This window comes from Dermacentor variabilis, chromosome 5, assembly GCF_050947875.1.
Source record: "Dermacentor variabilis isolate Ectoservices chromosome 5, ASM5094787v1, whole genome shotgun sequence".
NCBI lineage: Eukaryota > Metazoa > Arthropoda > Arachnida > Ixodida > Ixodidae > Dermacentor > Dermacentor variabilis.
This window is the reverse complement of record NC_134572.1, coordinates 10,100,606-10,121,002: the sequence shown is the minus strand read 5'-3', so window position 1 is coordinate 10,121,002 and position 20,397 is coordinate 10,100,606. Positions and strand designations below refer to the sequence as shown.

The 20,397-nt window shown below is 47.7% G+C and overlaps 1 protein-coding gene across 4 annotated transcripts in view; it reads right to left on the bottom strand.

The window, feature by feature from the left end:
* bru3 (CUGBP Elav-like family member bruno 3) overlaps positions 1-20,397 on the bottom strand; it is a 424,616-nt gene that overhangs the window by 175,451 nt on the left and 228,768 nt on the right. The gene's annotated exons all lie outside the window — the stretch shown is intronic.

The window sequence follows — 20,397 nt, the reverse complement described above, 5'->3', positions numbered from 1 at the left end:
TTTGTTGCTGTACATGTCGCCATTTTGTTTTCGTTTGCCGATGTGCTGGGCCAAGTCACGCAAGCCACTTCCTTGGCTTTGACGGGCCTGCCTTTTGATCTACGAAGATTATAAGATGACAACAACAACGCCAATAATAATAATAATAATAATAATAATAATAATAATAATAATAATAATAATAATAATAATAATAATAATAATAATAATAATTCTTTTTCTGTTTGATGCGTGGCAGTTAAGCGCACTGTCGGATTTGAATTATAGTTTTGGGGCTTTGCGTGCTAACGCCAGCTATGTACTTGCACGATTTCGCAGTGCATCTTCACAATGGGGTCTTGCGTATGGAAGCCACAGTTTCTGACTATGAGGGAAGCCGCCACAGGGGCCTCCTAATAATCATAACGACATTGATTACTTCAAGCATTACTAAAACACAACATCTGAGCGTACTTGCATTTTGTTCCAACCACTGTAGCTCGGAATCGACACATGACCTGGCGCTGGGCAGCAAATATTGTGGCGGGTATTGGGCTCCTCCTTGGGGCCTACAGTGGAACGTGCTTAACAGGCAAATGTGATGATTTTTGGTGAAGAAAACCATTACAGGCGCTGCACAGTGCGAGTTGCAGCCTTCAATAAATACAGGCTCCCGATAAGTATTAGAAACTCGACGTCAAAAAAACGCATCCTTCTTTTTGCAAAGGATGCTCTGCCACTCACGAAGTTATTGTGTGGAAGTGCACACTTTACAGGCAGAAACAAAATTGTAGAATGTTTGTTTTTACGACAGCAGACAAAAACAAAGGGAAAAGAAAAAAACTGAAAAGAATATGTGATATAAGTTATAAATGCGCTCGCTACGCAAATCCTGGTGCTTCTGGCACACACTTGCTTTTGATAAGTTCGCGTGTAATATCATCAAACTTGTCTTAAAGTGATACCAGAGTATTAGGCGTCGTACCGTAAAGCTGAGCCGCATGAAGGGCTTTCGTGTTGTTAGGATTGGGGGCTCAATCCCATCGCTCGTGGACCGTTGTCAAGATTGCAGTCCGGCATGAATTAGGAGGTAGCTGGCCCATGCCGTCGTCCAACTTATCCACGCTGAGGACGTTGATGAAGGGAAGGACTGCTTCTCATCGAGAACGAGGAATATGGGTTTATTTACAGTATTTACATGCAGTTCATCAGTCTAGCATGACTGCGAGAGAAAGTACGTCAGTCTAACACGACCGCTTGAGAGAGTGTCTCAGTCTAACATTACTGCTTAAGAAAGTGTATCAAGCATCCGCACAACAGCCGTTTATAAACACTCGGTCCTCCCCCGATTCCAAGGTGGCGGAAACGTTCGTCCAGTCATCGTAAACACGCCGCCTCTCCGCGGGACGGTTTACACACACACACACGCACACACACACACACAGGTTCTCGGTCCGAAACCGACATTACACGAATTTCGTAGAACTCGGAGCGGACCCGCGTAGCGTGCCCGGGTAGCCATTGTCCTGCGTCTTGGTCGCCGCGTGGGAAGGGGCCTTCGTCGACGTTCCCGCGGCAACTCCCCCACTCATAGCAGAACAGGGTGGCGTCGTCGTGTTGCGCAAAAAGCCTGCTTCGTCGAACTCATTCAGTCGCAACGGCGACGAGGCTAGAGCGTAACGGTGGCGGTATCAGCACATAGCCTGCTTCGTCAAACGCATCCTGGCTGAAGCGACGGAGAGTGGAGGACGCGCGTATTGTTCCCGACACAAAGTCGACTTAGTCACGCCGTGTCTAGAGGTTGGCGGCGGCGTTCCAAGATGAGGTTGCCACCGCTGGCGTAAATGGCTGGCAAACTTGCACTGCAGCTGGCCGTTCTTAACAGCGTTGTGTCTGGAATGTGTCGGGAATGAAACATTGCAGAGCTAAGCCAGAGATGCTATCGGGTAACATGTTGGTGCCACCGTAAAATTATCTTTGCCATTGGTATCGATAATGACACCACTCCTCCCTGTCATATAGTTGGGACTGCCCTGCATGCTGAAGAAGCACTGGAAGAGATATACAAGCACATGCGATTTTCTCTTTACATCGAAAAAAAAAAGATTAAGCGCTTACCGCTGCTTTGTTCTTGCTGTAATTTCGCAGCAAGATCCCATTTTATGGCTCGGACCATTCATTGTAGCATTTGGCGATGTTACTTGCCTGGTATTTATGAAAAGAAATTTGCCGACGATTACGATGCTGCCTAATGCGAAATTTGAGCGCTGCTCTATACGTGATTTCATTTAGCAATATATTGAGGCACCGCACCGATCACCGCACCGACTGCCAGAGCCGCGACATACGGCGCCACACAGAGTTGATGCTTCCCTGCAACTCGAGCTTATGCAACCGTAATCTTTACTGGGAAACACTTGCGGCGAAGGCTGTGCGCGAAGGCGAGCGTTCTGGTTCTTTTTTCTTTCCCCCGGACGGCCGACGCAGCCGCTGCCACCGATGGATGGATGGATTCTATGAGTGTCCCCATTGGAACCGGGCGTTGGGTTGCGCCACCAAGCTGTTGCTATTATTTTGCCTAATGTACTACCTATCTTGAAAAAGCTACACGTGAAGAATTCCCATTGCCAAACTTTCTGAACCCCTATTTGAACTTTCTTTTTGAATGCCTCCGTTGTTTCTGGATGGATGGATGGATGGATGGATGGATGGATGGATATTATGAGCGTCCCCTTTGGAACGGGACGGTGGGTTCCGCCGCTAAGCTCTTGTTATTATATTACCTAATGTCCTACTTAGGTAAAAAAAATAAAAACGCAGGATGAATTCTCGTAACCAAATTCTGACCCCCTATTGTGAACTTTGTGTTTGTAAGTCTCCATTTTTTCTCATTTCCCTACTTTTCTTCCACCAATCTTCCGATCGCCTCTTACTAATCTCTATGCGGACATGTTTACTTACCCCTGCTCTCGCTGAACCCAAGGGCTTCAAGGAGTCCATTGGTGCCTAAATCAACCGCTGGGCAGATATCTCCCTATTATAATAAAGTATGTTCCATCGTTTCCCTAGCCATAAAGCAGCCAGCACATCACAGAAGATTAAAGACCTTTCTCGTCGCGGATGTGAGCGCCATCTCGTGCTGCTTCAAGGTGGCTTCCTTCGCTTTCCTCCTCGCGCTATCTCGCAGTCTTCTGCTTTTCTCCTCACCCTTTCGCCATGATCTCCCCCTCCACTTTCCCCCTCGCACTCTCATCGCTATCGCCTTCTTTCAGTCTCCGCTGCACTACGCGTTCGCTCGGTTACGCAGACGAGGCACGCCGACGCTCAACGCAGGAACTGGTGCCTAAGAGCTGCGCTCTAAAAGCTTCAGGTTAGCCTTCGTCTGCGTCTCTCGAATGCTTCTTCGAGTGATTTGTGAAGGCCATTCCCGAAGGCCGTGCTTTGCACAATTGCAAGCAAGGGAAGTCACACAGCTGCCATGTTTTAAACATCACTTACTGTGAGAAGCACAGACGAAGGCATATTGAAAGATTTTTTTCTTGACAAACCTGGAAAATGACAGCCCCAAATTTTACATTGAACGATCCATACTATAAAATACGGCAATTGGGGGAAGTTTCAGCAGGAACTGAAGGGTGGCAAAAGCAAGATCTTTTTTTTCTACGATTTTAAGAGCGAGATAGAGAGAGAAAGATGATTACCAATTAAAGAAAGTACATGTATAAAAGGCAACCCCAGCGGCTTTTCCAGCGAGGTACCTAGATTAGAATAACTATTTCGCTCCTTAATAGATTTTAAGAGAAATACACACATCTGTGTATATTGTCTATTTATGACCATCTCTGAAACCTTTCACAAGAACTGCACGTTCATCTTCAGTTGCCTCGTGAAGAGTGAACCCATTCCCCTCAGCATACTATGCAAATAGGATACCCCCACTGTCAGAAAAATTTGTTTCCATATAAAAGTTCACCCGACATATATTTGGAGCGCTCGAATAGAACGTTGATTAATATCGGTTATTTTTTTTCAATGGAAACATATTCTTCAAAGAAAGTATTTGAAGTAATCGAGGAAGCTTTCTCCACTATTCGTCTCTTCAGCGCGAGTGTCACTAGATATGGGCCAGTCGGAGTCGCAGTCTATTTGTTAATTAGGTAAATTGATTTAATTAACACTTCTATTATTGACTTGTAGATGGATCTGTAATGAAAGTATTGGGAGGCAGAAACTATTTACGTGATGTTAAAAGTGATATTCGTTTCTGTCGCCAGAAATTCATCCTTTAGCGCTCCAATCTTGACTCTCGGAGCACGAAGAAAGGAAATTCATCACGCCTTGGAGTACACTTAGAGTATGCGACACACGGTTAGTTAACACGATCGTTAAGGAAGCGAATTCGCTTAAAAGTGCATAATGCTAAATGAATGACAAGAAGTAATCCGGGCGTGTGCGGGCCAATGTTTACACTAAACAAACTTGGGGGCATAATGATTGGCACGACACACGTGCGCCCAAAATCAAACACATTCCCACCACGTATGCAGCTCAAACATAAACGCACCTTCAAAGTTCACAAGAGCATCGTACGCACACGGCCCAAGAAGACAACGCGAAAAAAGAAGCTACAAATGCAACAGGCCGAGCTGTTTGAACAGTTGCACTTAACATGCAAGAACGCAGCGCGTTCTGCTGGCTGTTGGTAAGCCTCGGTAGGCAAATCAGAATGTAAAGAAACACGTAGCGGTGTAGAAGAATGTATAAATAATGAACCTAAAACACAGGTTAGAAAAGGCGGTGAGAGAGAGAATAATACGCCATGCTTTTGTGGTTAAATCCTACAAGATTATTTGTGGGCCGTTTTCTCCCTCTTCGCCGTTCTTGTCTGCTACCCGCAATGTAGCTGTCCTAATTTCAGAAGACAATGACCTGTCGCCTACAGACAAAATGGTCTAACTTAACTGCAGGGTAAACAGTGTTGCATTTTTGGAAACTGCGCTACTAAAGGCAGGACAAGGGTAAAACAATTTTATAAAAACGAGCTTAAGGCAGTTTTTCTGCCTAGGTTCTGCCGCTTAAGTAGTTTGTAAGAAGTTCCGAGACATGTTTCCTTGACCCCACGGTTTAAACTTCATTATGAAAATGGAAGAGACGGTCAGCTATGAATCCGTACGTCCAACAAAATATGCAGTCTTTATGGTGAGTTTTTCATTTAGACGGGCGCAAGTTGCCCATCGCAAAATTTTATTTCATAGGCAAATGGCCTCGATAATTTAAGGCAGCAGTGAAGTGGCGGGATACGCATACTTATCAGCATCGCGCCTTTCCGTTGCATTGTTTTGCTCACTGAGCTGATCACGAGCAGCCTGTGCGAAGAAAAGACGATTCGCTGCGAAAGAGAGCGACAACAAAAGAAAAAGAAAATAAAGCATTAATACGTCAGAGGGTACGGGATGCGCACAGCCAAGCATTAATTTGCATACGAGGTTCTGGAATATCAAATTTACCCTAGTCGCGCATAATAAATTGTGAATTACGAGTGAGGCAGGCGGCACAAAGGGGAAGCCGCCCAGCTCCACGCTTTGACGCGCGTTTTCCTCCCTTTGTTAGTACGGGCGAATGCATCTGCTTAGATCCGAAGTGGACACACTCGTGGCAAGCGAGAGAAGAGTGCTCCAAGGGAGCAAGCACAGGAAGCCGCCGTGGTTGCTTAGTGGCCATGGTATTGGGCTGCTAAGCACGAGGTCGCGGGATCGAATCCCGGCCACGGCGGCCGCATTTCAATGGGGGCGAAAACACCCGTGTACTTATATTTAGGTACACGCTAAAGAATTCCCGGTGGCCCAAATTATTCAGAAGTCCCCCACTGTGGCGCACCTCGCAATCGAATCATGGTTTTGGAACGCCAAACTTCATAATTTAAGAAGCATAGGACACACGTTTCCTTGGAAATGCCAGGCGCCTAGACGCCGGGCATATCAGTAACTTGAGACATGGTCCACGGCGGCCGTGCGCGGAAGGGAACAGGCGTTCGAAGAGGGCGGTCAGATCGCGAGAGAAGGTGAAACCGTATCGACACGTGAAGACAGCACGTAGCCCGCGCGGCACAAGCCGTCGCAGCCCTCGCGAACAAAAGACCGAAACCACTGCACGTGCACCATCTGTCGCTCGAACCGGGAAGCCGCCGAGAGCAACCCGCGCTAGTTGGCTGCAGCGCAGTGCTAGGTTGGGCGCATAAATGGGCCGCTCGTGGAATGTTCCGCAATATATCTGCAAGTCATTCGCTTCCTCTGACTATCTCAAACATCCACCGAAATTGCAAAATTTACACGATCCGTGGCTTCACTGCTCCCGGGATTTATGGAACACGCATTACAGACATCTTGCAGATAGATTACACGGGCCTTGTATTTACTTTAAGGTGCTATAAGTTAAGCTTAGATTGGCTTCAGTTTGGGATAGTGAGCAAAAATTTTGGTTGGAACCTTCAGTGACACCGGGTAAGCGCAAGTGCAATTTTGATTGTTTTGTTGCAGCGAGAACAAAGGAAGCAAGAAAGAAAGAAGTGCCCTTGTCCCGAAAGGGGCTAACGAGTCCGCAACAAACAAACAAACAAACAGCAATGAAAAAATACAGTTAAAGAATCTGAATATGCGTTGGTTAAGTGGAGTCTAGCACGCCAGCCGAGTGCTGCCGACTCTTAGCAGAAACATGGCAATGCGAACAGCACATCCAAAGAATCGGTAGCTAGAGCCTGCGTTCGGGTACTAACACATTGCCGTGCATTTGCTATCTTTCAGAAGGATGCAATGAAAACTCGCAATAAATGAGTTTTCGACAAATGTGCAAATTAAGAGATGCACATAAATTGAGCGATCGCTCCAGAAGGTGGCACTACCTAAGGGGACCTCCGACCCTTCGGTGCGCCAACGTGCCGGGTCTTGAACCGAGGCTGCGCGCTATTGCTCGCACGATAAGGCGCGCAGCTGGCCGAGCGAACCGAAGCAGCAGCCTGCTGGTCGGTCAGCAGAGAAGGCGTGCGTTCGTGTGTGGCTCCGCGCAAATGCTCGGAGGATAAACAGAGCGGCAATTACGTTAGCGCGCCAAGAAAACAATGGCCGGCCGAAGGGAAGGGGAGCAACTGGCGGACGAGAGCGGGGCGCAAGGAGGTGCCGGTGTGTGACGCTAAAGCTGGAAGCGTGAATAGGCGGCGACATATATATTCGTAGCCCCGCCGCTATGCAAACGAAGGCCGACACCTGATGGCGCCCTGCGGCCGCTATGCCCCCCTCCCATCAGCCTCACCTCTCCACCTTCTCCTCGCTCGTTCTCTATTTGTATGCAAAGTGAATGGAAGGGTATTAGGCTTGGAGAATTCAATAAAGCAAGTTAACGACCTTTCTTGAGCTGCATGGCGCGGCAGCTGCATCAGCCTCCCTCCCCCAGTTTTCGCGCCACCTCGGCCGCGTTGTTCGCGCTCTTACGGCCACACCGGGCGCCGCTCCTTCTTAGGCGGCGACGGCAGCAGCAGCAGCCGAGAAAAGCGCCTCCCTCTGCGCGGGAGCTGCCCCGGATAATAACGGGTACCGGGCGAGATGGGAATCTTAATCGACGCCGAGTGGGCCGGAAGAAACGTCTCGCGTGGCGGGCAACTTTCTCCGCGTGCCCTCCTCGGAGGCCGGGCAGTTTAACATGCAAAAAAGGCGAGGCCCCATCGCAAACCTGTGGCTCTTGGCGCTCACGCCTAATTGGCGAGCCAAGGAGAGCTGCCGCTGCTCTAGAATGAACAGCTGCCGGCTACGCCTGAGAATAAAGGCGGGCGACCGAGCGACACTGTAGAGCGCGGGTCACCGAGGATGCTCAATATTGAGCGCGTATGAAGCTCCACATGACACCTAATATTACAATTCCTGTAGTGGCCATTTTCCATATTTGTTTGTTAGGAGCACATATGCATTTAATTATTATTCTAACAGGCAAGAAGCTGCTTCTGCTGCAGCTAGAGGGGTGGCTGCGATGCAGACGTAATGTCAATTTCGTATGTTCATTCGGCTCGTCGTCGTCAATCTCATGGGCTCTTGACACGCACCTGACTAAACTACCTCAATGTCCTCCCTCTTGCGCAGTAACATTCAGCTCTGCCGAAGGAGAGCAGCGGTTCATGGTCAAACGTACACATATCCTACGAAAAGCAGATAATCGATAAGTACTGAACATTCAAAGGTGCATGGCTTCATTGAGCGTTTGGTTTAGGTTCGAACGAATGAACGAAAATAATGACCCTGTCCTTCCCTATTGCGCCTCTTCTTCTAGAACACGCGCCATACCACGGATGGATTAAGCTGGCACTTAAGCTTTTTTTTCCGAAAGCAGCCTCGCCCAGGACGAGAACCTGGCGTCGATTCACAAATGCCTTCGTTCGTAAATATTGTTTGCCACTGGCCGGCCGCCTTCACTATTCATTAGCTTCATTATTAATTACTTTATTACATTATTATTATTATTATTATTATTATTATTATTATTATTATTATTATTATTATTATTATTATTATTATTATTATTATTATTATTATTGCATTACTACATTACATTATGATCTTCATTATCACAATTGGGCGGCACCCGATTCTAATTATGGTTCAAGCATAAGACCTTTTAAGACATCTTTTGAACGCACCTGTGTCTCCGTGGCATAGTTTGTTTCAACGATCCGAAAAGTTCGCTCAAAAGCTTTTCGAACAGCCTACAGTACGATAACAAAACATGCGTAGAGGCCACCGAGCGAACCAGTACGCACGCATGCACGCGCTTGGGCATAAGATGACCGCGTTCGTCCGATCATGCTGCTGATCAGAAGGTCACGCTTTCGATTTTATGGCACAACAGCGGCATTTGCATGGGTCGAAATGTCTCTAGTGTTGTGCCTTGTATACGCGGTAAAGAAGCCCAGCTGTTCTAGATGGCTGCCGAGCTAACCCCTACGGCCCCTCTTCGGAAAGTACAATTTCTCTGTTTTTATCTCCCCAGTTAGCTTAACCCGACATAGGTGCAATTTCCTTTTATTTATTTTCGAGCTTCAACTATACAGACAACTATTTAAAAGGCGGCGTGCTTCACTCACCCCCCGTCTTATTTCTTTCTTGTTCTACCCTCACAAAAAAAAAATTAAAAAATCACCGTCGATTACGATAGTCCCTAACGTGAAATTTGAGCGCGGTTCTATACGATACGTGAAAGAAGCATGCGTGTCCATATTCTATATTATGATTATATAGATACACGGTTTATATTAGGAAGAGAACGCTGCGAGTAGCATGGCTGACACGGACAATCTGTCTCGTGCGCCACATTACAAACGGAGCGGAGTGCGGCACGACTGCGTCGCTAATCGGCAGATGGAGAGAGGCAGCGCGTGGGTGACTCGCGCGCGCGATTCACAACAGCTGCCGCAGACAGACCTCCGCTCACACAGCGCTTTGTTTCCATACATGGTATCGGTGGATGCGCCCGCAGCTTGCCTTATCGATGGCGTCATTGGTGAACGGACGACGGCGCGCTGCTTTGGTACCATCTCGTAGCGGCCGTAGCCGCAGAGCCATCTTGCGCGGCACTACGCTTCCTTCTTACGCTTACGCCATACCCTTCACCTCCGCTGTCCACCTCATGGTTCCGCTAGGCCCTCCTCCTCCGCTTTCCTCCTCGCCTCTCCTCGCTGTTGCCGCCTTTCATCCACCGCTGGGCTTCGCGTTCACTCTTTCATTCTTCGCTGCGGTCGTTTGCTCGTTTACACCGAGGGACGCCAACGCTCAACGCAGGAACGGATGCCTAAGAGCTGCGCTTTAAAATGCGGCAGGGTTATCCAATAGACATATTTATAGACAGCTAATCCTTCTCACAATCATAACCACTGAACATATAACACATTAACGGTTAGTGTTCTGTTATGCGAGAGCATCAAGGAGACAGAATGATTTTGTTACCAACAGGGTTGCAGAGTTCAAAAGCCGACCCACCAGATGTAGGCGAAAAAAAAATTAAGTGACATTTGTATGGACGCAACACAAGCCACTAAGACTTGTAGCTATCGTTGTCAAAATAATTTATCAGACTGGTACTCTTAGAACACGCCCTTACTCGAGCCCTCAGGAAACCAAAAATAAAGATGGCGGCAGCGGAGCAAATAAATAGGATAATATAACATAAAGCCATAAACAAGAAGACGGTATGTAGCTGCTCTGGGCCAAAGTTTCTGGCTCTGTGGATGCTGAAGAAAACAAAGTAATGACAGAGGAAGTGAGAGTAGAACGGAAGCGAGGAAGCGAAAGCTGGTAACAACGCACTTGGTTAAATTGAAGTAAGGAAGCAAAGAAAGAAAGTAGTATGTTCCGAAATTTGAAAGCGAAAAAAAGAAACACGTGAGTGGGGTAAAGCTGGGTCAGGGGGGGGGGGGGTGAGGGGTTGCGGCAGGGTCTTTCTTATAGCAGCGCAGTGAACAAGGAAAGAGCAAGGAGAGAAGGGGGAGATGGAGCAGGAGGGGGCTGAGTCCTGAATGCATTTCGCGCCATGTGTTTCCTTCTTGTGCACGCGTCCTCGGCGTGTCCCAGCCAGGCTCCAGCGGCGTTTGGGCAATTTCGGGCGGGTGAGTGTTCGGAGCACCTGTTACCGGCCACGAGGGCTTTACGAGGAGGCGTAATATCGATCCGTGCTGCTGCAGCCAGCACGACGGAACCGCTGAGCGCCCGACGTCGCCCCCCCCCCCTTTCGCCAGAACAAGGGCGAAGATTGGAGAGGGGGGGCGCGGAGGGGGTTGATGTCGTTCTTAGAGGCAGCGGCTCAGGGGTAGCCCGACCATACGCTTACTCGTTAACATGGCATCAACGTGCACAGCGCTTTCGCGACGCCTCTTCGAGTGGATGCATGAAAATGCAGCAGCGCTCAAGGTGTGGACATATATATGCTGTGCTTGCACAACTTTTTTTACTTGCTTTGTCCATGTGTGTGCCATTATAGGAGGTTGAACCGGATTCCATTTTATCTGGTATGGGTGACATATTCGTGCGACGACTGCGCGATATTCCACAATATCCATAATTTCGTTAAGCTTACTTGAAAACACGAAGAAGGGTAAAAAGGAGGACACCGACACTGAAAGAATACAAGACGTTTCGGCTCCCCTGATGGGAGCCTTGTTCACAATGAAATCAAGGACGTGCGATACAATGCTTATATGGCTTTAATATATGACGTAAGCAGTGCGTGTGGATGGGGGGAGCGTTCCGTCATTCCGGCTGAGGGTGCTATCTGTCATTCGGATTATTGAAGTCGATGTTTTGATGGAAGCCCGTCTGGTCGGGAGGCATCATGAAGAAGGGTAAAAAGAAAGACACCGACCACTGAACTTCTTTTTACCCTTCTTCATGATGCCTCCCGACCAGACGGGCTTTCGTCAAAACCTCGACTTCATTACTTGAAAACCGTTTCCACTAGTTACTGCACAGCCCCAGGTTGCACAAGTATGCGCACAAAAAATGTGCTGGCCATTCATTATCCCTCGCAGGCATAGGTGAACACGTTCACACAATTCGTGTCCACCAAGAGCTTTGTGCCGCCAGCTTCCACTCCTATAGCAGTTGTCAACTGCTCATCGGTATCGGGCCCTGCTTCTCCCGGTGATAACAGTGGTGCACCTGAAGTCCACGAAATACGAACTCCCTTTTATTTTTTCACGAGAATAATAAAATAAATCAGGCGGAACTCATGGACGATGGCTGCCCAAGTGTGCGAATATACCGAACGCGTCATGTATTAGGCGTGTACTGCCGGCGGGCTCCTCCCTCACGCTTCCCTCTGGACACGCTGCACTTTCTAACGGTGCCACCGCAATGTCCGTGCATGCCGAGTGGCACACGCACAATGGCCAAACAGGGCGTCAGGGGGGGGGGGGGGGTGTTCGCTGAAAAGCGGCACACGTCCAGTGGCACATACCCATCTGAACGGGTAGCGTTTCCAGACATCACTCCCTTGGGGTCGGCCCACAATCTCCGCGCTATCTCCGGATCGGCCCATGGTTTTAGTGCAATAGGTAGACAGCTGGAAAGAAGACTGGTCTGAGTATGCCAACAATGCTATTCGCATTAAAACTGATTCAGTCTTCGGAACATGGTAGGAAATCAGAACATTGTTTTTTTTTTAATTCAAGGTCCTCACGGGATCCAAAATGGAGTATTGTGTGAGGGGGAGAAATAATAATAATAATAATATTTGGGGTTTTACGTGCCAAAACCACTTTCTGATTATGAGGCACGCCGTAGTGGAGGACTCCGGAAATTTTGACCACCTGGGGTTCTTTAACGTGCGCCTAAATCTAAGCACACGGGTGTTTTCGCATTTCGCCCCCATCGAAATGCGGCCGCCGTGGCCGGGATTCGATCCCGCGACCTCGTGCTCAGCAGCCCAACACCATAGCCACTGAGCAACCACGGCGGGTGAGGGGGAGAAAGAGAGAGCTATTTATTATGAGGGAAAAGCTGAGAGGTCGGCCTGAATCAGTGTTATGACCTGCTACTGGGCGTTGGGGGAAGAGAAAGGGTGTAGAAAGAAAGAACAGAGAAGACGCTGATAATGAGGATGAAGATGGTGGTGAAAATGTTGCACGCGCCAAGGCTCTTCAAAGTCTGTTGTCCAGTCCGCTCTCATACACAATCTTTTTTTGAGAGCCTTCAACTTATCAGGCTGATGACGAGGCGTGAGGGGGGTTACAATAAGGTTAAACAATGAAAAGGAGGAAGGAACTTGTACATAAATTCATCATTTTGGAAATGGAAGTTGTGTGATAGTTAGCGATAAAAGTAGTATCCAGTGTATTCATTTCAGGCTGGAGTAAGAAATTCGTAGATGTACAAGTAAATCTATTTAAGACACGCTCACATGACATATTCGCATAATCAATTCAAAATCAACGTTTAAACTCTGCACTTAACTCATGTCTAAAAGTCGCGGGATTAACAATATTAGCCATTGTGTCAGGCAAATCGTTCCAATATTTAATAACCTGTGGCAGGGCAAATGAAGTAAACGAGCTAGTTTTGCCAAAGAGGCATTGAAAGCTATGGTCATTATGCAGACGTCTTGAAGGACGGAATGCACGAGTTAAGGTTTAGGAAAACGAATGCTGACTGTGAATTATTTTCTGCAATAAACAAAGTAGCGAAACAGTTCGACGTTTTTCTAAAAGCGGTAGTGTTAGTGCTATCTTGATGTTTGTTATGCTAGAGTGTATGCTTTAATCTCTGACAATGAATCGAGCGGCTCGGTTCTGAATAGTTTCAAGGTCACTGATTAGATAAGTTTGGTAAGGTGACCAGAGGGGCGCAGCATATTAATGTTGAGGGCGGACAAATCTTTGATATACTAGCTTGCGAGTAGTTTGAGGAGCACCGTAAAGATTACGCCTCAGATAGCGGAGTGTAGTGATGCTGTAATCGTGCTTTTGCTGTAATCGTGTTTATATGAGTTGACCATGAAATAGTTGGTGTAAGATGGACGCCTAGATAGTTTACGAGGATGTGCTGGAAAGAAAACGGTTGTTAAGTGTGTTGTTAAATCGAGAATTCATACGTTTACGACTAAAGGTAATTAACTTGGATTTAGCCGTATTTAAGGTCATTTGCCATGAGGAACACCAATGGGAGATTCGATCAAGGTCTTGTTGAAGAGCGACGTGGTCATAATGCGCTGGAATTTATCGCTATACGACGCAGTCATCCATATACAACCGACATGAGGGAAGTTCGTTTATGAAAATGAGAAATGAAAGCGAAGAGTAGTTGTCAATTACTGTGAACTGCTTACGGAATGACAAGAAGTTTCGAAGCCATAAGAAAGTTAGGGAGTCGAGGTTAAGGCAATATAGTTTGGCAAACATTCGTCTTTGCGCAACACTCTCAAAGGGATTAAAAAAATCTATGAATACAGAGTCTGTGTGAGAATTATCATCTATGCTTGCGTGAAGGTAGCTAGTAAATTCAAGTAATTGTATTTCACAGGAAAGACCTTTTCAAAATCCATGCTGGTACATTCGTATCAGTTATGAGGAGGTTGCACTGGCTTGTGGGCCGGAAGAAAAACGAATGAGAAAAAAAGTCTCAGTTTTGCCCGAAATACGAAGCATCGATTGCGATAGCAAATTAGTGTAGGGCTATAAGAAGTAAGGCTAGTAGCAGGACACTGGCGCTAGTTAGTTAGTTCATGATCTTGAAGCAAACTTTGACCAGCGCGAAGAAAACGACACGAAAGACGTGGAACACGAAGAAACACGGCGCTCGTCTGTGCTTCATCGTGTCCTTCGTCTTTTGTCTCGTTTTCTTCGCGCCGGTCAAAATATGCTTCAAGATAAGAATAGTAGTATTAGTGACCGTATAAACTTGTAAATATAGGCATACTAACAAAATTAACAAACATGGTGTCATGAGCGCGCAAGCAAACATGAACATGTCTCACTCGGTGACCGCGGAAACTTGCTGTCGAAACGCTGCAGTGAGGAAGCACGGCAGCAGCGGCGAGCGAATTGACCTTCGTACCACCACTCGCATCAACGCAAACTAAGTCGCGAAAACAAAGCGCCGCACGGCCTCTGTAACCGTCGCAGACGGCTTTCGAGATAGTGGCCCGGAGTAGAATGCGGTCCCCGTCCCTACCCTCGAACCGAAGCATTGCGCACGTTGCGCACATCAGAATTAGCCGCGATCGCCGGCTCATCCTAGCATGCTTTCACTTGCACATACAACACACGGCGCGCGGCGATGATTTCATCGCCCTGCGACTTTATACGGAACATCACGGGGATGCCGACGGCAGAAGTGCGCCTTCAGTGTCCATGACTATATGCTATCGCAATAAAATTGCAACAGAACCAATCTCGCGAAGTCAACTTACGATAATGGATTAGCATTGAATCAATATAGCGACTCAAAGTATTGCCACCGTCTTAACGAGCTGTGTATGAGGCACTTATACTGCAGCGGGACTCCTCTTTCGAGCTTTCCTGAGAACACTCGGCGCCGTCTAGCACAGCCACCGCGAAGCTTCCGAAACGCATGGCGCGCCGGTGCGTGCGAACGCTGAGAAACGTGTCGTGCGACAACCGCGCTCCTCTGTCGCGTTTTTTTTCATGGACACGTTGCGCCATCTAGTGGCGCTGCCGAGAAGTTCGCGTGTGGGCGCTGCGGCGAGAAGCGTGGTGCGCCGGTGCTTGAGAACACTGGAGAATTGTTCTCTCGCTTGTCGCACACTCAGTAGCACATACACAGTGACCCAAGTTGGCGAAACGTTCATTGAAGACACCCAGTGCACTCATGGCGACGCTCGCTAAAGCGCTGGCGTGAAAGGCGTTCATTGAAATGCGGCACACACCGGCTGCATTTGTGGCTGAATCTGCAAGCGCGTCAGGTTGCTGTCATTGAGGAACCTTTTTGGCGTGGCCTCGATTCCGCTCAGGATCAGATAAATTTGAGGGATCTTTTCTTTTTTCGTCGTTTTAAAACGGTGCATTCCTAGTGGCACATACCTAGTAACTCAAGTTGGAGACGAAGGCGTCTATTGAAGAGCAGCACACACCTGCTGGCAAATGCCCAGCCACCCAAGTTGGTACAATTGTTGGTTTCAAACCTTGTTACCACATTGTGGAAGACAGAGCGAAGAGGTAGCCGCGGTTTATTTAGGCCGGCCACCCATGGTGCCGAGAGATCTCGGGAGCGGCCGCTCAGGTCGAGCGCCCCGCGTGTTCTATTTCTCGCGCTACCCACATATGAGTTCTTCTTGACCGCCTCTGGAGGCGATAATTGCGTCGCTACACGCAGTACAACAGCCATATGTGCTATCCATCCGGCCCCGTGACCCAGGTAGGGGGTGGGGGGGAAAGGGTTATATATATAGGCAGCCCTCGAAAAGTGCGTGAAATACTCAAGAATGCTACGCATTAGAACTACCGCATGAGCTTTTTACAATTTGCTCTAGTAGGCACGCACAAGCCCAAATTCACACTTGTTTTCTCTCATAATTGACGATGAGCTCGAAGGACTTTGTATTGGTCACAAAAGGGACACACCAGTGCAACAACTATTGCTGATATTTAGATAGTGTCATCAGCGTAATACTCAAAATAGACTCTTTGTTTATTTTCACTTTATTTATTATATATATCCAACGGATCCAACAAATAAGTAGTGCCGTATTTGCATGTATATAAGGCGACAGCAAACATAACTCGATGGGGAATATATATATATATATATATATATATATATATATATATATTCCGATGTGCGGGTAACGAAACTAAATATGACACGAGGCGTGTTATGAGCCCGGAAATTTCGAAGAGAACACAAAAAATACCCCGCGTTATATTCGTGCAAGTATGGTGCGTACTGCTAATCATCAGCGATTCGTTGGTAAAGGATGCTACGTGTAAAGTAAAACACAATCCTCTACGTCTTCCACAGCAAGAACCTCTTTGGGAATTAAAAAGTCATAAATTTTATAAGTATTCTAGGTTCGGTATACCTATATCGAGTGATTTACCTTGATTAATGTCAATCCTATCGTGCCTCGCCAATGACTCAATCGCCACCCCGTCTCTGCGTTGCATTTTTGCAATGTCGCCAGAATGACGCAGTCGGCGCGTTGCTGGGTAAGAATAAAACGCGACGGAAAGAACCCAATGCAGCATGTCTTGCGTTCTCGGGATTTTCGTACACGCCTTCTCGCAACGCTGCTGCTATTGCTGCAAACATCTGTACCAAATCTGAAGCTGCGTGCAACCTTTCCTAACCCGCTTTCTATCTAGCATTGTAAGATTGCAACGAAGGCGCCAAATAAAATAACGGACGAAGGAAGGCGACACGGGACAACCACGTAGACGCCTACGTGGTTGTCCCGTGTTGTCTTCCTTCGGCCATTGCTTTATTTGGCGCCTTCGTTGTAATCATGCATAACCAACTCGCCCACCAGCACGTGCTCAGGAGCATTATAACACATACTAAAGAATAGAAATTAGCACGTTATTGCATATAGCCGCACCTGACGACACCCCAACCCGTAATATTGTTTTGCCTTCCAGTAGAAACAAGGATTCCCCGCATCCGTCGGAATGGATTGCACTGAAAAAGCAAGCAGCAGGCGCTGCCGTTGCTCTGAGGACGAGGCGCGCTCTGATACGGCAGGGCGGACGGAGCGAGGAAGCACATGCGGCCTGCGCAAGGGTTGAAGCTCGACCGACGCATCTGTCGCGCTGCAGCGCTTAAGAGGCGCGCTTTTCAAATATGCTGTCTAAACGCTGTTGCAGCATTGCGACAGCCACGACCACATGTTGCTGAACGGCACACATACATCCCAGGTGATACTGATTATCATATTGTGACGTGGTAGTGACGGTGAAAAAAGCAGCACAACTGGGAATGACGAAAGTAGCGCTTTAATGGGCGAACTTGTGCCCTCAAAAACGGGCTACACTCAAAGAATGGCAGCAACGGCGAAAACAGTCTGCGATCGTCAAAGATCTGATCTGCCGGTCAAGCGCGTCAGCTTTTATACATGAGCCATCGAAGGTTCCAGAGTAATCGATAGTGCCTGCGTGTCTTCTAGATAGTTCTGCACTATTCGCGTCGCGCATACATGCAATCAGATTACACAAGGTTCGGCGACAACAGACAGCGGATAGAACCATCGATAACATTCCAGAAACTTCCAATAGATGCAGGCGCGTCCAGCGCTGAGCGATAACATTTATTAGACGGCGAAAATTAAGCGCCCACCCGGAAAAGATAAACAAGTCCATGTGTCAATATTATTCAGTGAGATTACCTGTAGTTTCTTGGGTCGTTTTGTGTAATGAAGAAAAAGCTGTCCCCCAAGACTTTGAGACCAGAAATGTCTGACAAAAGTTTCCTTGTGAGGATCTGAGCGCGATTAGTGCGAAAGAGCATGTCCGCAAAAGCTCAACGCTATCTTTTACTCTGGTGCCGCTACCACCGTCCTGCTGGAATCACGGCGATGACTGCGCCCACACGTGAAAAAAGACGTAACACATTTATTCATGTGCACACGCGGAATGAGTGAGACGCTGCATACGGAAAACCATTCCGGATACCCCGTTCTAATTGGGTCATAATGAAAACGGAGAATCTGCGCATTCCATCTAAAAAGCTCCAAGCAACGTTGATCATTCTGTGCCTAATAAGTACAGAGTGAAAATGGTACAACTTTGGTTTCACCGAAGTGTTTCCAAGCCCTATTGGTTGCGGGTGAATGACGAGCGCAGATGTTTGGACGAGTTGGTTGAACATTATTCGCCGTAGAGCACAAAAGAAACGGAAGCAGAGAGAGAGACTGAGAGTTTGCATAGAGAAATGAGGTGCTATTTGAGCTTCTCTGTAGGGAGCACGGCTCAGCGCCTATGATGCGCAAAGGGGGGCAGACTACTTGGCCACATGGGACACATGCACAGAAACGTGACGCGAGGATGTTCTCCGGAGTGTCCGCGTGGCGCACAAGAAAAACGTCATAAAAACTGGACTAATAATAAACAAAGTTATGCGAAATAACTAGCATGTAGCCTATACACTCCCCGCTTTAGGACGTTTGGTTACAAAACAGCGCAAGAATATCCAACCTTATCGATCGCTTGAACAGCAGGCTGAACGACGGAAGGTTTTTTTTTATCTATGCTGAATAATCGGTTAATAGTGTTTCCAATGAAGGAGAATGCTTTATAGATATGTATAGTCGGTAGTACTGGCAACCACCTTTTATGAGGCTGTGTTAAAACAATTTGTAGGATACTTGCGCTTGTGCGTGTGTGCGGGTGTGTGTGTGCGCGCACAAAGCGCGGTAACTCGGACAAAAGTACTTTAAGCTCACGAAGAAGGAAATAATGACATTTCTCTATCTGCTTTTTGAAGTGCTAACAAAGCGCTTCCGCGATAAACGAAAATTCGTGAGGGTATGGCAGTAACGTCAGGCCGCACGACGAGGAAACGCAGCGAATCTCAGCAAGAGCGCCCGAGCGGACCACTGCCAGGGACACTAGCTTTTGCGTCGTGAACATTGAACCGTGAGGCGTTCATTGTCAGCGGCAGCAGTAACGACGGCGCCACCTTTGTCCCCTGTTTTGCCACACTGCAGAGCTTCTCAGAAGGGCGTCCGAAAGGGAGCACACGTGCATGGAGAGACGTGCCCGTTCGAAGCAATGGCGCATCGGCAGAATAACGAGATCGCTGTGAGTGGAGCCGGCTAACAACGGCGCCCTTTTATTGGCCCTCCCTGCTGACGGCGTTCCGGGGTAAACAAGCCCGGACGCAGCGGCTCGGGCGTGTTCAGTATAGCGTCGTCTTCGTGGGCGTTCAGTGGCAGCCGACGCATTCATTTTCCACGCTGTTAAGGCCACACCCGAAGGAAGATCGCGCACAAACTTCCACTGCATCTGAAACATAACGCGAAAGCGTTAAGGGCCCCGTGTCGCAGAAGATCCGGCGTCCAGCGTCGGCTGTCTTCTCGCGATAAATTATGTCAGACCCCGCATAGGCAACTATGCAAACCCTCCATGTAGCACAAATAAGGTATGCAACTAATTGAATTTATCAAAGTAAAATGCACCAGAAAAATCATACGCACAACCTACTGACATGATAGCGCCGGAATGTAAGCTGAATATGCGAGACGACATAATTCTGTTACGCGGAAACTCGAACACAAACCCCTTTTGCAGCGTTTCGACCATTCATAGAGCGGCGCGCCCGCTTCCGTGCAACACCTCCAGATGGCGCTCGCCTCCGCGTATCGCGGCTCTCGTAAGTTCGCGCTGTTAAATGTTTTATGTGGCTGAACTTGGTTTGCTTCAGGTTTTTAAGATCATAGGTAAAATTAAAGGTTGGTTGTTCGCGGTCGCGATGTTATATTTTTTTTCTTAAGGCCGCAGGCAAGTCCGCCAGCTCTCGTCGGCACAATATTAATGTTTCAGATGAAAGTTCCTGCCTAGAATAAATGGGAACATCAGAACGCTGAAGATATGCCCCGATTTTCACGAGGTTTGTTGGACTCTAAACAACACTTATAGTTTAACAACTGTAGAGAGTAGACTTTCTTTTATAGCGCATAAATAAAGAACTTCCTGTCTGGAATCGTTAGTATTTAACTATTCCGCTCATAAATGCAACAAACTTCCCTGAAGCGCACCTACGACGGTTGGATTGCCAAATTCGGAGCACTTACGAACTTCACATGCATTTCAATAACGACACGTGAATTGACCCCGAGCTAGAACTTCTTCTACGGTGTTGGCCTTCGCGCGAGTTTTTAATGCGATAGCGTTAAGGGGTCCTTGTCGCACAGAATCCGGCGTTGGCGTCCCGCGTCTCT